The sequence below is a fragment of the Triticum dicoccoides genome, chromosome 1B (assembly GCF_002162155.2).
Source record: "Triticum dicoccoides isolate Atlit2015 ecotype Zavitan chromosome 1B, WEW_v2.0, whole genome shotgun sequence".
Classification (NCBI taxonomy): Eukaryota; Viridiplantae; Streptophyta; class Magnoliopsida; order Poales; family Poaceae; genus Triticum; species Triticum dicoccoides.
In genome coordinates, this window is record NC_041381.1 from 246,462,154 (window position 1) to 246,476,509 (window position 14,356).

A 14,356-nucleotide genomic window follows, 5' to 3' on the forward strand; every position below is an offset into this window, starting at 1 on the left:
ACAATTAAAAAAGAGAAAGAGTTGAAAACTTACCGCAAGCAGCGGATGCGCCTGTGAATACGGATCTTTGCCGAACTTCCACTCCTCCTCCGGGGGCTTTCAGTTCAAGATGTAGTTCACCAAGTGAGCCACCTCCACGTGCGGCATCTCCTTGGTGCACATCTGGCGTTGGTCCCGATGCCCGCTCATCTGGCATATCATGTGTGGTCGTCCTTGAAGGGGGAGAACCTGGCGCGCCACGAAGGCGGTTAGCAAGTCCGGGCCCGTGAGGCCTTCCATCTTCATCATCACCTTGAGCCTCGCGACTGCGGCAGCGTCGACGGCTGACAATGTCTTGGGCCGGTACGACCAGTTGGAGCGAGGTCCGGTCAGCGGGCCAGCTTCATAGGCCGGCAGGCTGATGAAGTCGGTCTCCGGGTGGACGTTCTTGACGTAGAAGTAGGATTGTTGCCACACCTTGACCGACTCTGTCAATGTGATGGACGGGAAGGTGTTGTCGGCAGCCACCCTCCGCACTGCGACGAAGGCGCCGCACTCTGCCGCTACCCTCTTCATGATGGTGCCGAGCTTCGTGTAGAGGAACTCGCCCCAGAGCTTGAGGGCGAGGAGGATGCCGAGGTAGCCTTCGAAAAGAGTGATGGAGCAGACAACTGCACCACCATGTTTGGCGTGAGGTGGTGCGGCTGGAGGCCGTAAAAATGAAGGAAGGAGCAGAGGAAGCCGCTTGACGGCAGGCCAAAGCCGTGCAAGCAATGCGACCAAAAGACGATGCGCCCGCCTTCCTCCAGCACCGACGAGATCTCCCTTTCGACCGCCAGGAGAACCTTCACATAATCCTTGTCGGGTAATCGTCCCATCCGGCGGAGGAAGTCGATGTGGTCCTCATGGACGCTAGAACCGTCCCACACTCTGGAGCGCACCATGAGTGCTTGGAGCTTGGCGGAGCAGAGGTGCGGCGGCGAGTGTGTGGACCCGCGGCGGAGCAGCAACACAGCGGGGTGGCCGGAGGCGCGGTGCAGCGGCGAACAGCAGCAACAGAGGGAGAAAGGAGGAAGAAGATGGCAAGGGAGGAGGAGGGCACGCGTGCGTTTGCCGCTCCCCTCCTTCCCCAACTTATAGCCCCAGGCAGCGAAGGCGAGCGGGCGAGGCGTGGTGGTCGTAGGATTAACTGCGCCCACATCCCCACGACGTCGCGTTTATCACGCCATAACGGCATGCATTAACCGCGCCCGGAATGCCAACCGCCCGCCTCGGCCATAGCGGATCCGCGCGTGGCCGAGGCGTGGTAGTGGTGGTCCCCCGCCTGCGGCGATTACCTGTCGCGCACGTGGGCTGGCAGCTGGTCCAGCCGGGTGGTGCCACATGGCACACAGACAATGCGCGGCCGCCTCGATGCCCGGCGTGCGCGCCACCTGGCCCCCGCCTTGATGTTTCGAAATCATCAAGACAGCGTGCCTGGTCGTGGCCGACTCCTAGCCGTGCCGACTCCAAAGTAGGGAGCTGCTGAGGCCTCTCACCTTTCCAGCCGTGCCGACCCACCAGCTTCGGGGACTACTGTCGAAGTAAATGACCACGGGTAGCCTTATATGATCCCCATGTCATTTGAAGACATCGGGGCCGGCTGCGCCCCTCAAGCATCCAAGATAAAGGGCTGCCTTCCCGTGGCCGGCTGGTCCACGCGGCCGGCTGCAGGAAGGCGACAAGGCCCAAATGAGTGGTCCCAAAGTGGGCCGACTCCTAGCAGGAGGCTGTAACGCCCCGGATTCGATGCGCCAGGTGTCTGCCAGTTATTTGCCGTCGTTGCCATGTCATTTGCTTGCGTGTTGCATTTTATCATGTCATCATGTGCATTTCATTTTGCATACGTGTTCGTTTCTTGCATCCGAGCATTTTCCCCGTTGTCCGTTTTGCAATCCGGCGCTCCTATGCCCTCTGGCGTCCCCCTTTTGTCTCTCGTTGTGAGCAGTTGTTAAACGTTCTCTAAATGGACCGAGTCTTGCCAAGCGGCCATGGTATAGCACCGGTAGACCGCCTCCTCCGGCGACCCCGACCCCCGCCGGCGCCCTCTCCGTCATCCTCCCTCGTCGCCGGCGCCGCCCAGCTCCGGCAAGTCCGGCGCCGCCTCGGGAAACACGCACGGATCCAGATCTGGGTAGACCTAAGGTTGACCCCGAATTTTTCTCCAAGTCCCCATATTTTTTGACATAATCATGCCATGTTCATCGCGTCGTATCTCTGCATCCATAGCTCCGTTTTGTGCATGTAATATGTCAAATTGTTCGTCTCAACGAGTACATCATTTCATTCCATTTCATCATATTCATTTGAGGTCATCTTGATGCCTGAATCATCATTGCAAGAGTGCTTCATGATGTTGTCTGCTGTCTGTTAACAGAACGAGCTCTTTTGTCATTTTTTCCATGATTGATGTGTACACCCTATGAGGTTGATGTCTACATGTGTTTTGAACTATGCCATGTCTTCTTTACAGAGGTGCTTACCATGTATTTTTGTGATCAATGTGGTGACTAGCACAAGCATGCAAACTAGGCTTCGTGATATTGCTGTTTTTAGTCGCTGTTCTGCTGTTATTTTGATGCCATGTAAACTTGATGCTACAGAGAGATCCATGCATATTTTGAGATACTTCATTAAGGTTGTTTTGAACATATGGTTGTTCTCTATACATTCATGCCCTTGGTTGCAATTATGGAGTAGTCTAGCATGTCATTTTCGTGCTCTACTTTTGCTTAAAAATGTTTCCTGGCAGATTGTTTACATGTTATTCAATTTTGCCTAGGTTGTTGCTAGTGTTCCATGCACCCTATGGACTTGCTCTTGCCATGCTTAGCTTCACAAACATTCCTTCTTACTGTTGATTGCCTTGCCATGCCATGTATTGCTCTGTGCTGAGTGGTACGAGCTCACCAACATGCCTTCATAATTCTGTTTCTGCCATATTTGAATCTGTATTATAACTTGCTATGTTTACATGGGTGCCATCATATTTTCTGATCCTTTTTGGCTTATGGTCAGTAAAGGACTTTTGATCTATGCTTTGAGTAGAATCATGCCATGTCTTTTTTTGCTATTATAAGTTCCTGTAACATGTTGTTTGATAGCTCTAAACATTGCAACCTGATGTTATTTTCTGCAAAGTCTGAACTTTTATTATTTGCAAACTTGCCAAGTGTGTTTGAGCATGTTCTATTGATTTCTGGAGATAGCTCAGTGTTCATGTTTTGTTATGCTTTACCTGTACGTCATGCCCATGCCTTTTATTTTCTTGTTGAGGTCCTGTATCATATTGTTTTGATGCTTGTAATATGCCTAGTTGCTGTTTTGGACAGATTGTTGCTATGACTTGTATAGTGTGTGTGTGTGTGTGTTGAACCGTTGCTCCATTTTAGGTGTGCTCTATATGAAACTTGATTAAAATTCCATGTAGTTTCATATTATCATGTTGCATCCTTGTTTTGAGGTGTTTGCTTGATGTTTGAATGCATTTTGCATCAATGCCATGTTTAACTTGTTTTGCTCATATCTTCTAGGCCGTAGCCCGAACTAACTGAACTTTATATGTAACTTGATTAGAATCTTGTGTAGATCATCTTGGTGCATCTTAACTTGCTGTTTAACAACTTGAATATAAGGTTTATTCAGATCTGTACCAATTTCAAAATATGCATATGAGGACTTACCGGAATTGTTATATGTTGTTCCCGGCCTCATTTAAACTTTCCTTGATGTGTTGCTCTTGTTTGCACCATCTCTTGCCATGAGTAGCTTCATGTAGTCTTGCCATGCATCATGATTGTCGTGCATCATGCCTTGTTCATGTGTGGTGTGTTTACCTTGTTGTGTGCTTCTTCTCGATAGTTCCTGTTTCGTTGCGATCGTGAGGATTCGTTCGTCTATGCTTGGTTCGGCTTCATCCATTCGTATTCTTCATGGACTCATTCTTCTTCCTTGCGGGATTTCAGGCAAGATGACCGCTACCCTGGATCTCACTACTATCTTTGCTATGCTAGTTGCTTCATTCTATCGCTTTGCCGCGCTACCTATCACCTGGTTATCAAGCCTCCCATATTGCCACGAACCTCTAACCTTTGACACCTTTCCTATGCAAACCATTGTTTGGCTATGTTACCGCTTTTGCTCAGCCCCTCTTATAGCGTTGCTAGTTGCAGGTGAAGTTGAAGATTGCTCCATGGTGGACATGATTTATGTTTGGGATATCACAATATCTCTTATATTATTAATGCATCTATATATTTGGTAAAGGGTGGAAGACTCGGCCTTTTACCTGGTGTTTTGTTCCACTCTTGCTGCCCTAGTTTCCGTCATACCGGTGTTATGTTCCCGGATTTTGCGTTCCTTACGCGGTTGGGTGATTTATGGGACCCCCTTGACAGTTCGCTTTGAATAAAACTCCTCCAGCAAGGCCCAACCTTGGTTTTACCATTTGCCTCACCACCACCTATACCTTTCCCTTGGGTCGGCCAACCCAAGGGTCATCTTTATTTTAGCCCCCCCGGGCCAGTGCTTGTCTAAGTGTTGGTCTGAACCGAGTAGACTGCGGGGCCCCCTTGGGAAAACTCGAGGTTTGGTTTTACTCGTAGGATGTCTCATCCGGTGTTGCCCTGAGAACAAGATATGTGCAGCTCCTATCAGGATTTGTCGGCGCATCGGGCGGCTTTGCTGGTCTTGTTTTACCATTGTCGAAATGTCTTGTAAACCGGGATTCCGAGTCTGATCGGGTCTTCCTGGGAGAAGGTATATCCTTCGTTCATCGCGAGAGCTTATCATGGGCTAAGTTGGGACACCCCTGAAGGTTATAATCTTTCAAAAGCCGTGCCTGCGGTTATAGGCAGATGGGAATTTGTTAATGTCCGGTTGTAGATAACTTGACACCAGATCCGAATTAAAATGCATCAACCGTGTGTGTAGCCGTGATAGTCTCTTTTCGGCGGAGTCCGGGAAGTGAACACGGTTTCTGGGTTATGTTTGACGTAAGTAGGAGTTCAGGATCACTTATTGATCATTGTTAGCTTCACGACCATTCCGCTTGCTCCCTTCTCGCTCTTATTTGCATATGTTAGCCACCATATATGCTTAGTCACTGTTGCAGCCTCACCACTTTACCCCTTCCTTTACCTTTAAGCTTTGCTAGTCTTGATACCCATGGTAAGGGGATTTCTAAGTCCTCGTGGCTCACAGATTACTACAACAACAGTTGCAGGTACAGGTTATGCAATGATCTTGACGCGAGAGCGATGTTTGCTTGTCTTGGAGTTCTTCTTCTGCTTCTTCTTCGATCAGGGGATAGGTTCCAGGTCGGCAGCCTGGGCTAGCAGGTTGGATGTCGTTTGAGTTTCTGTTTGTGTTTCATCCGTAGTCGGATGATGCTCTTATGTATTGTGATGTTGTATTCGAGTGGCATTGTATGCCTTATGTATGTATCCCCATCTATTATGTAATGTTGGTGTAATGATATCCACCTTGCAAAAGCGTTTCAATATGCGGGTCTATCCTTGGTGGGACCTTCGAGTTCCTTTTGGATAGGGTCGCATATTGGGCGTGACAAGTTGGTATCAGAGCCTCGACCGACCATAGGAGCCCCCCCTTGATTGATCGTGTAGTTTGGCCGTTGTTGAGTCTAGAAGAAAACTGTTTTCGGAGTCTAGTTATATCGGAGAGTAGGAATTCTTTTTACTCCTCAGCCCCTTCGTCGCTCTAGTGAGGAATCTTGACGTAGTTGTTTTGAATTACTCCTCTTCCCTTTCAAATTTTTCTTTAGGATCACGCAGTTGGTTTTCCGATCGTTGGTTCTCTTCTCTTTTCATCCGGTGCATTTCTCATCAAGTCGACTCGAGCCTCTTCATCTTTGAGTTCAATCCTCAGTTGTTTTTTTTCCACCCGCCCACCCCTTCTTCTTCTCGGAACCGGAGTCCGTAATCGAGTATCCATCCTACTCGCGTGAAGTCTTTGCTTTCTTTACTCAATTATTTCAACCGGTGTTTCCTCTTCAAGATATTCGTCGTTTCCCCTTCCAAGTTGCCTTTGTTTTTCCCGCCCTCCCACCCTTTTTCTTCCCGGAGCCTGAGTCTGTTTGACCATGTATTTCATTTGTGTGGAGCCTCTTCAGTCTTCCCTAAATTATTTCAACAGGTGAATTCTCATCTTGTTCATCATTCTTCATCTCTTTTTCTTTCCGGTGGATTCAATTCAAGTTTTTCGGGTTGATCACATTCTTTTCCTTGGATCAAGTGTTTTCCCTGCTCGTTCGCCTCTCGCCAATATATCCTTCCGGAGTGTTCAAGACATCCCAGGAGATTCTTCTGTGTTCGAATTAATTCGAGGTTGTCACCTAATTCAAATATTTCAATTGTTCTGGTGCATCATCTATCTGTTCAAAAATCCTTTCCAACGGTGTTATCTCTTCAGTGGACCCTAACCCACAGGTCTTTTTCCAGGATCTTACCTGACTCTTCTAATTATTCCAGAGCTATTCTCAAATCCTTTCCGAAGTTTGACGTAAGAATGAATTTCATCAGTCAGATGCTTTTCCAAGATCGATTTCAAATCATTTTCCTTTGTTGCCTCAACCTCTTCGCTTTTCGTTTTCCCGGAGTATCTTAGTAATTTCGGTGGTGTTTCTCGTCGATCGCGGGAGAGTTCTCCTCTAAATCTTGTTCGTTCTCCCGAAGATTCATGGTTCTAACTTCATATTATCCTCTCAAATTATTCCATTTGTCAGATATTCTTTTCATCCATCCGGAGTATTTCAGGAGTTGTTTTTCCATTTCTTTTCACTGGAGGCCATCATTCTAGAAGAATTCTTTGCCCTCATCATTCCAGTTATCGTCCTCTAATTATCTCGGCGCTTCGTTCAAATGTTCTTTAATCAGCTCGAGTTCTTCTCGTTCCCTTGTATCTAAATCCCCTCAAGCATATTTGTTCTTCTAATTCTTCCCGGTGATTAAGTCTCTTTCATCAGTCATTTTCGAATTCTTACGGTGGTTCGTCGAAGATTCTTTTTCTTTGATTATCATTTTAATTCATTCGTTCTTTTCAATCCTACCGGTGGTTCATGAAGACCTTCTCAAGTTTGCGATATGTCACTTCTCAATCCTTTTCAAGAGGAATAAGTAGTATGCAAAATCCATTGCTTGTCATCAATTTAATTTGATGAAGGATAAGCATACAATAAATCTTATTCTTATTTCATCAGAGTGAGTAATCCCTTTTCTTCGGAGTTTATTCCTGTTGAATAAATTCTAGTTCCAAGTGTTCTCCATCTTTTCTTTTCGGAGTTCAATTTTTCCTCAGCCATTTCGCCGGAACCTTGATCTAAATCATCGCAAGCTTTAATCTTATTCTTTCATCCTTCATTGTATCTCGTCATCCTTTTGTTTAACGGAGTTCTTCATGGTGGTTCTTCATGATTTAATCTTTTCTTCAAGAGTTCATCAAGATTCTTGTTGGTAGAGTTCAAGTATCTTTCTTCTCGCATCTCGAAGTGCAATTATTTCTCCGTATTCTTTTGAAGTGGAGTTTTGCATTTCTTCGTTCTTCTCAGATATTCAACTCCGTTCAATCCTTCCTTCTAAGTTTTTTTCATTCAACTCTTCCAATTCTTCCGGAGGCTTTGTGTTGTTCCTCTCGTCAAGTATCATTCCATCTTCTCTAGTTCATGATTCGATCCTCTCCATGTTCAACCAGAGTGCTGCCTAAATTCTTTCAGCCTTATTCGTTTCTTATCCCGTTCTAACCGGAGTGGTATCATAGTCTATCTGATTCCGTGAGGTTTTGATTCTTGTCATTCTCGTCGTTCCTCACTTATTCTCGAGTGCTCTCGATTCTTTACTTCTTCTCGAGTTCTTGTTTCACCTCATCCCTTTTCCCTTCCATCTCGGTCCTAAGATCTCGGGACGAGATCTCTTGTTAGTGGAGAAGTGTTGTAACGCCCCGGATTCGATGCGCCAGGTGTCTGCCAGTTATTTGCCGTCGTTGCCATGTCATTTTCTTGCGTGTTGCATTTTATCATGTCATCATGTGCATTTCATTTTGCAAACGTGTTCGTTTCTTGCATCCGAGCATTTCCCCGTTGTCCGTTTTGCAATCCAGCGCTCCTATGCCCTCCGGCGTCCCCATTTTATCTCTCGTTGTGAGTGGGTGTTAAACGTTCTCAGAATGGACCGTGTCTTGCCAAGCGGCCTTGGTATAGCACCGGTAGACCGCCTCCTCCGGCGACCCCGACCCCCGCCGGCGCCCTCTCCGGCATCCTCCCTTGTCGCTGGCGCCGCCCAGCTCCGGCAAGTCCGGCGCCGCCTCGGGAAACGCGCATGGATCCAGATCTGGGTAGACCTAAGGTTGACCCCGAATTTTTCACTAAGTCCCCGTAATTTTTGACATAATCATGCCATGTTCATGGCGTCGTATCTCTGCATCCGTAGCTCCGTTTTGTGCGTGTAATATGTCAAATTGTTCGTCTCAACGAGTACATCATTTCATTCCATTTCATCATATTCATTTGAGGTCATCTTGATGCCTGAATCATCATTGCAAGAGTGCTTCATGATGTTGTCTGCTGTCTGTTAACAGAACGAGCTCTTTTGTCATTTTTGCCATGATTGATGTGTGCACCGTATGAGGTTGATGTCTACATGTGTTTTGAACTATGCCATGTCTTCTTTACAGAGGTGTTTACCATGTATTTTTGTAATCAATTTGGTGACTAGCACAAGCATGCAAACTAGGCTTCGTGATAATGCTGTTTTTAGTCGTTGTTCTGCTGTTATTTTGATGCCATGTAAACTTGATGCTACAGAGAGATCCATGCATATTTTGAGATACTTCAGTAAGGGTGTTTTGAACATATGGTTGTTATCTATACATTCATGCCCTTGGTTGCAATTATGGAGTGGTCTAGCATGTCATTTTCGTCCTCTAATTTTGCTTAAAAATGTTTCCTGGCAGATTGTTTACATGTTATTCAATTTTGCCAAGGTTGTTGCTAGTGTTCCATGCACCCTATGGACTTGCGCTTGCCATGATTAGCTTCACAAACATGCCTTCTTACTGTTGATTGCCTTCCTATGCCATGTATTGCTCTGTGGTGAGTGGTACAAGCTCACCAACATGCCTTCATAATTCTGTTTCTGCCATATTTGAATCTGTATTATAACTTGCTATGTTTACATGGGTGCCATCATATTTTCTGATCCTTTTTGGCTTATGGTCAGTAAAGGACTTTTGATCTATGCTTTGAGTAGAATCATGCCATGTCTTGTTTTGCTATTATAAGTTCCTATAACATGTTGTTTGATAGCTCTAAACATTGCAACCTGATGTTATTTTCTGCAAAGTTTGAACTGTTATTATTTGCAAACTTGCCAAGTGTGTTTGAGCATGATCTATTGATTTCTTGAGATAGCTCAGTGTTCATGTTTTGTTAAGCTTTACCTGTACGTCATGCCCATGCCTTTTATTTTCTTGTTGAGGTCCTGTAGCATATTGTTTTGATGCTTGCAATATGCCTAGTTGCTGTTTTGGACAGATTGTTGCTATTACTTGTATAGTGTGTGTGTGTTGAACCGTTGCTCCGTTTTGGGTGTGCTCTATATGAAACTTGCTTAGAATTGCATGTAGTTTCATATTATCATGTTGCATCCTTGTTTTGAGGTGTTTTCTTGATGTTTGAATGCATTTTGCATCAATGCCATGTTTAACTTGTTTTGCTCATATCTTCTAGGCCGTAGCCCCGAACTAAATGAACTTTATATGTAACTTGACTAGAATCTCGTGTAGATCATCTTGGTGCATCTTAACTTGCTGTTTAACAACTTGAAAATAAGGTTTATTCAGATCTGGACCAATTTCTAAATATGCATATGAGGACTTACCGGAATTGTTATATGTTGTTCCCGGCCTCCTTTAAACTTGCCTTGATGTGTTGCTCTTGTTTGCACCATCTCTTGCCATGAGTAGCTTCATGTAGTCTTGTCATGCATCAAAAATGTTGTGCATCATGCCTTGTTCATGTGTGGTGTGTTTACATTGTTGTGTGCTTCTTCTCGATAGTTCCTGTTTCGTTGCGATCGTGAGGATTCGTTCGTCTATGCTTGGTTCGGCTTCATCCATTCGTATTCTTCATCGACTCATTCTTCTTCCTTGCGGGATTTCAGGCAAGATGACCGCTACCCTGGATCTCACTACTATCTTTGCTATGCTAGTTGCTTCGTTCTATCGCTTTGCTGCGCTACCTATCACCTCTTTATCAAGCCTCCCATATTGCCATGAACCTCTAACATTTTACACCTTTCCTATGCAAACCATTGTTTGGCTATGTTACCGCTTTTGCTCAGCCCCTCTTATAGCGTTGCTAGTTGCAGGTGAAGTTGAAGATTGCTCCAAGGTGGACAGGATTTATGTTTGGGATATCACAATATCTCTTATATTATTAATGCATCTATATATTTGGTAAAGGGTGGAAGACTCGGCCTTTTGCCTGGTCTTTTGTTCCACTCTTGCCGCCCTAGTTTTCGTCATACCGGTGTTATGTTCCCGGATTTTGCATTCCTTACGCGGTTGGGTGATTTATGGGACCCCCTTGATAGTTCGCTTTGAATAAAACTCCTCCAGCAAGGCCCAACCTTGGTTTTACCATTTGCCTCACCACCACCTATACCTTTCCCGTGGGTCGGCCAACCCAAGGGTTATCTTTATTTTAGCCCCCCCGGGCCAGTGCTTGTCTAAGTGTTGGTCTGAACCAAGTAGACTGCGGGGCCCCCTCGGGGAAACTCGATGTTTGGTTTTACTCGTAGGATGTCTCATCCGGTGTTGCCCCGAGAACGAGATATGTGCAGCTCCTATCGGGATTTGTCGGCGCATCGGGCGGCTTTGCTGGTCTTGTTTTACCATTGTCGAAATGTCTTGTAAACTGGGATTCCAAGTCTGATCGGGTCTTCCTAGGAGAAGGTATATCCTTCATTGATCGCGAGAGCTTATCATGGGCTAAGTTGGGACACACCTGCAGGGTATAATCTTTCGAAAGTCGTGCCTGGGGTTATAGGCAGATGGGAATATTTTAATGTCCGATTGTAGATAACTTGACACCAGATCCGAATTAAAACGCATCAACCGTGTGTGTAGCCGTGATGGTCTCTTTTCGGCGGAGTCCGGGAAGTGAACACGGTTTCTGGGTTATGTTTGACGTAAGTAGGAGTTCAGGATCACTTCTTGATCATTGTTAGCTTCACGACCGTTCCGCTTGCTCTCTTCTCGCTCTTATTTGCATATGTTAGCCACCATATATGCTTAGTCACTGCTGCATCCTCACCACTTTACCCCTTCCTTTCCCTTTAAGCATTGCTAGTCTTGATACCCATGGTAATGGGATTGTTGAGTCCTCATGGCTCACAGATTACTACAACAACAGTTGCATGTACAGGTTATGCGATGATCTTGACGCGAGAGCGATGTTTGCTTGTCTTGGAGTTCTTCTTCTGCTTCTTCTTCGATCAGGGGATAGGTTCCAGGTCGGCAGCCTGGGCTAGCAGGGTGGATGTCGTTTGAGTTTCTGTTTGTGTTTTCATCCGTAGTTGGATGATGCTCTTATGTATTGTGATGTTGTATTCGAGTGGCATTGTATGCCTTATGTATGTATCCCCATCTATTATGTTATGTTGGTGTAATGATATCCACCTTGCAAAAGCGTTTCAATATGCGGGTCTATCCTTGGTGGGATCTTCGAGTTCCTTTTGGATAGGGTCGCATATTGGGCGTGACAGCGGCCCACCCATACACCATCAAAGTTAGCACCCACATCACGACGACGAGATGGGGCGTGGCTACAGTATAGCCTGCCACCCCGAATCCCGGAGCGGTCGTGGCCACAGTGCAGAATGCTGGGTGGCCATCCCTCGCCCGGCGCTGCACTGTTGCCACATTGACTATGACATCATCTACGGCAGAGCTGCCGTACTCCCACGACTGGCTGTCGGTACGGCTCGCAGGCGGCGGGCCCTACCTTCCAGAGAGATACCCAAAGGCAACACGACCAAGAGCAGTCGACAAATGGGGAGGCCGGCTCCCAACAGCTAGCCCCCCCTTCCCTAGAAGTTTGTGCGCCATCAGTTAGATAAGACGGGGTGTGCCAATAGTGAACGCCCACCAGGCGGCGGTACTGTAGCCACGCTCGTCCCGACCAAGCCACCATCATTAGGGGCAAGAATACAGTAATAAGCAGCGCACAGGGCCCACAGGCGGTGGGCAAAGCCTGTCGGCCGAGAGCCCGGCAGCCGGCGGGACCCACCAGGCGGCGGGCCCCAGCGGCCGGCGGAGAAGCCGGCCACCACAAACACTGACGGCCTAGGCCTACACCCTGCCGGATTACCATTGTACTCGTGGGGGGTGTGCCTATATAAACCCCCCAGGGCACCCATGCAAAGGGTTGATCTCTTAGAGTTTCACACACACATATAGAGAGAGGAGTAGAGCTAGCCTTGCCCTTCTTCCTCCTATAGCCGAACAGCTCAAGTAGTAACTTGTAGCTACTTGCTGATTTAGTGATCATGCGGAGACCCCACAAAGCGGTACTAGGTGTGTTATCTCCTAGGAGATCCCTGAACCTGGGTAAGATTCGCCGGCGTGGATGCCTTCGCCTTATCCCATTTCCAGGCGCTGGCGACGTCTTACTAGCTCCCACAATGATTAGCCATCCTTTGGCATATGTCACACCAACCACCCGACAATCGCCATATCTCCATCGTCACCGGCGCGACACCTTGATCTCCATCGTGCCATCGTTGTCGTCTCGCCAACTACTGTTACTATGACTATCGCTACCGCTTAGTGGTAAAGTAAAACAATTACATGGCGATTGCATTGCATACAATAAAGTGACAATCATTTCGCTCCTTCAAGTTGCCGATAACTTTGTTACAAAACATGATCATCTCATACAACAATTTATATCACATCATGCCTTGACCATATCACATCACAACAAGCCTTGCAAAAACTAGTTAGACACCCTCTACTTTGTTGTTGCAAGTTTTACGTGGCTGCTACGGGCTTCTAGTAAGAAATGTTCTTACCTACGCATCAAAACCACAACGATTTTTCATCAAGTGTGATGTTTTAACCTTCAACAAGGATCGGGCGTAGCCACACTCGATTCAACTAAAGTTGGAGAAACAAACATCTGCCAGCCACCTATGTGCATAAGCACGTCGGTAGAACCAGTCTCATGAACATGGTCATGTAATGTCGGTACGGGCCGCTTCATCCAACAATACCGCCGAATCAAAGTATGACATGCTGGTAAGCAGTATGACTATTATCGCCCACAACTCTTTGTGTTCTACTCGTGCATATAACGTCTACGCATAGACCTGGCTCGGATGTCACTATTGGGGAACATAGTAAATTCAAAAAAAAATCCTACAATCACGCAAGGTCTATCTAGGTGGTGCATAGCAACGAGAGGGGAGAGTGTGTTCATGTACCCTCGTAGACCAAAAGAGGAAGCGTTTAGTTAACGCGGTTGATGTAGTCGAACGTCTTCGCAATCCAACCGATCAAGTAACCAACGCACGGCACCTCCGTGATCTGCACACATTCAGCTCGGTGACGTCCCTCGAACTCTAGATCCAGCTGAGGCCGAGGGAGAGTTCTATCAGCACGACGGCGTGGTGACAGTGATGATGAAGTTACCGGCGCAGGGCTTCGCCTAAGCACTACGACGATATGACCGAGGTGGAAAACAGTGGAGGGGGGCACCACACACGGCTAAAGATCAACTTGTGTCTATGGGGTGCCCCCTCCTCCATATATAAAGGATGGAGGGAGGAGGATGCCGGCCAAGGGTTGCGCGCCCATGGGGGGGAGTCCTACTCCAAGTAGGAATCTCCCCGCTTTCCTATCCCCACAAGGAGGAGGGGGAAAGGAGGAGGAGGAGAGAAGGAAGGAGGGGGGTGCTGCCCCCTCCCCTTGTCCAATTCGGACTAGGGCAAGGGGGCGCGCCACCTCCTGGACGGCCCTCTCTCTTCTCCACTAAGGCCCAATAGCCCCAATAGCTTCCTGGGGGGGTCCGGTAACCCCCGGTACTCCGGTTTTATCCGAAACTTTTCTCGAACACTTCTGGCGTCTGAACATAGCTATCCAATATATCAATCTCTGTGTCTCGACCATTTCGATACTCCTCGTCATGTCCGTGATCACATCTGGGACTCCGAACAAACTTTGGTTCATCAAATCACATAACTCCTAATACAAATCGTCAAAATGTTAAGCGTGCGGACCCTACGGGTTCGAGAACTATGTAGACATGACCGAGACACATCTCCGG